General features: G+C 38.8%; 1 long non-coding RNA gene across 3 annotated transcripts; it reads right to left on the bottom strand.

Annotated features, from left to right (window-relative positions):
* Positions 1–245: 245 nt before the first annotated feature.
* On the bottom strand, positions 246–2,692 carry LOC123161959 (uncharacterized). Of its 3 annotated transcripts, XR_006480964.1 has the most exons (6): positions 2,486–2,692; positions 2,178–2,384; positions 1,934–2,026; positions 1,527–1,703; positions 1,186–1,369; positions 246–1,058 (listed from the first exon to the last, which is right to left on the bottom strand). It is a non-coding gene; the product is annotated as an uncharacterized lncRNA (long non-coding RNA). The 3 variants fall into 3 exon arrangements; XR_006480965.1 differs by having other exon boundaries at positions 246–898; positions 1,035–1,058; positions 1,186–1,703; positions 2,178–2,692; XR_006480963.1 differs by having other exon boundaries at positions 2,178–2,692.
* Positions 2,693–3,301: the final 609 nt, after the last annotated feature.

The following is a 3,301-nucleotide window of genomic DNA, read 5'->3' as shown; positions in this document are numbered from 1 at the left end:
TTGGAATTTCTAATACAAAGATACACCGGTACATATGTATAGAAACTGAAAAAAGGAATCTGACACAGATTATTACACTATATTTAATTTGGGGTCCATTACCTCCAGGAATTCATATTCGGATACGCAGACTCTACCTCACTAAAATTTAATCGATTCCAGAACAAAAACAAACGGAGAAAGGAGAAAAAAGGCGCAACTATGCTTTTCTGTATGAGATTAATTCTCATCATGTACACGCTTATCTATTTTTTTATGTCGGATTTACACTTAAAGTTGGTACGCCCAAATCTGATTGCATCCACTTGGGAGTACGGCAGGGGTATTGATGTTGACTACAATGAATTAATTTTCTTAGTTTTGCATATGTTCGGAATAATGGGCTAATAATATGACTGTTGTTAAATCTTGAACCGAACTTAAAGTAGTCATCTCATCTCTAAATTGGGCATGCATTTATCATAACTTTAACCTAAATTAAATAACAATGTTACAATGCATAGAGTGAGGTGAAGGCCGATCCTTAGTTGTAATCAGTGCAAATTCCCTAGTACAACAATCTGATTGAAAAAAAATCAAGAGAAGATGGCCAAGCCTAATATGAGCCTCTCATGCATTACGCAATGTATTGTCTAACACGGTGACACGATGACATGCTAGTTCATGGGCCCTTTTCCACACGACATGGTTGCCATAGTTCTGCTCGATCTCAGTCTCCAACTGTCAAAGAAGGTTCAATAGTATCCTTGTGTGGATAAGGTCCTTAGACATAAATTCTATAGTTGCAAGTGAACAGTGTCCATGACATTAGAACATTTTCTGGCAGCATTGCCTGTAACATGAGTAGTTGCAGACAATAACCTGTGTCCACAATAGCCTGGGAAATAATTTTTGATACCTACAGACAACCATAGACAGCCATTGATGACCTCACTAAATGATTGACCGCCCTTGATTCAGACATAGCACCGAATGTGAGAAACACAATCCACATATAAGTAGAAAATGCGAAACAGTCACTGTTGAAGACTTACTCAAAACGAACTGAATTGACTTGCCTGAAAACCAAACAAAATATTTTGTTCACCTAAATTAACCATACAATTCGTATGAAATAAACTCAAAATCAGTACAATGGGAAAACATCAAAAGGAAAAACAAAAAATCAAAACAATAGACTCTGACCTGGAAACCATATACTTATGTACGTGACGCCCTAGAAAACCATCACATGTACGCATAGATGCAGAACTTCAGGGCTGGCTAAACCTGCCTTTGCATTGGCGCTGCATTTCGACCAGCCGTGAAGCGACGACGTTCCACCCAAGAAGCGGCAGCGTTATGAACCCACCATCATGACGGTGGCCAGCTGCAATGGCGGTCAAGCCAATTTTGGATTGAATGAGACTTGCACAAATTAATAACATCACACAGTTACACATGAAGCTAGCCAATATAGTGTTATATAATGCACTGAGAATATGCCTCTATATTTATAATAGCTAGTACTATATAAATCATAGTACCATGTACTGTTTGCAGATCATAAAATTTACCAATAACTGAACTCTTCATCTAGTATCGTTGTTGTCAAGATTAATGGCATCACACGGACTAATTACTCTGTTCATCCCTTTCCAGGTTTCCTTCTCCATTGAGTTTAATTGCATCCCCATGTTTCACGCCATAATTTTGAACTTATACTACAAGAAATAATGAAAGTATGATTTGAATATAACAAAGTTAAAGGAGTACAAAAAGATTAGCAGGTAAGAACACAGAATTCTGAATATTAGTACTTGTTTAGTCTAAGGGAAGCTACAAATCCAATGCTTTAATCTGAAAAAAAGAGTAAACTGCATGATCAACTTGTTATCTATACTATGTAAGCAACATATTTCATCTAACCAATGGAAGAATGACATCAACTGACCAGAGATAACCTTCACACAGAGTGGGAGATTCTTGAGCAGGGGTATAGTTGGTATGCCCCGACATGATCTCCGTGTGGAATCCAAAATTGTACCTGAGAGATAAAGGATCCAATACATCAAGAGCAACAAACTAAGAGAGGACATGGGAAAAAAATGAATCTGAATCAAAAGGAAAAGCAACGGTTGATTCAATCATAGACCTGCAAAAACGAAATTCAGAATAGACAGTGTGAAAGTACGAACCTGATGTAGATGAGGAAAATTATTTTGATGCATAAAGCTCCTTGACCACACGGAATCCATGTCTTCTATTTGATCCATTCGTTTTACATTGGGGGAAAGAGAGATAATCAAGAGGAAAAGATCACGGAGTATGGGTATAGTTGGTGTCCTCCGATCTGATCTCCATGAGGCATCCAAAACCTGTACGTGAGATGATTCAGATCCAATCTGTGGAGAGCACAACACTATCAGACGACACGAAAGAGTAAATCTGAATCCAAGGAAAAGCCACAGTTGATTCAACAGTAAACGAAAAACGAATCTCATACACATGAGGAAAATTATATTGATGCAAAAAGCTCCATGAGCCCATGGAATCCATGCCTTCCGTTTGAGAGATACAATCCATTTGTTTTTTCATTGGGGGAGAGAGATAATCTATAGGAAGAGATCGAGGGATTTTTCATCAATCTTGGGTTGGGGGCGAGAGAGAGATAATGGAGAAGAGGAGACCGTGGGAGGGGAGAGGAGGAAGATCTAGTCCCTTGTATCAGGGTAGACCATGGGAGGAGACCGTGTATAGATTATAAGAGAACTGTAAAAAAATTAGAGTAAGAGATGTGGCGTGGCATATAGGATTAGTAAGAATTTTTCTTTATAAGATTTTTAGGGGTCTTTATTTAACAATGAGAATAGAGAAAAATATTTTTTTGTCATAATTATATGGGTGGATCTATGGTGCATCTGAACCGTCATAATTAGGTCCCACCAGATTAGCGGCTTGTAAATTCTAATTAACGTGGTAATTTTTAGGGAGTCTGTAATTAGTATAGGTATAGATAGATAGATCACTTCGGGACCCCAGAACGATGAATAATAGTCCAAGAAATGGGCCAGAATCGACCAAAACTGCCAGCGTTGATGACCAACACGTAAGCGCACCATGGGGTTCAACAACTATGGAAATCACTTCGGGACCCCAAAACGGTGAGTAATAGTTCAAGAAACGGGCCAGAATCGGCCAAAACTGCCAGTGTTGATGTCCGACACGTAAACGTACCCCAGGGTTTGTTAATCGTGGAAATCACTCCGGGACCCCAAAATAGTGAGTAATAGTCCACGAAACCGGCCAGAATCGTCCAAAA

The sequence above is a fragment of the Triticum aestivum genome, chromosome 7B (genome assembly GCF_018294505.1).
Source record: "Triticum aestivum cultivar Chinese Spring chromosome 7B, IWGSC CS RefSeq v2.1, whole genome shotgun sequence".
NCBI lineage: Eukaryota > Viridiplantae > Streptophyta > Magnoliopsida > Poales > Poaceae > Triticum > Triticum aestivum.
This window is presented reverse-complemented; position numbering and strand designations above follow the sequence as displayed.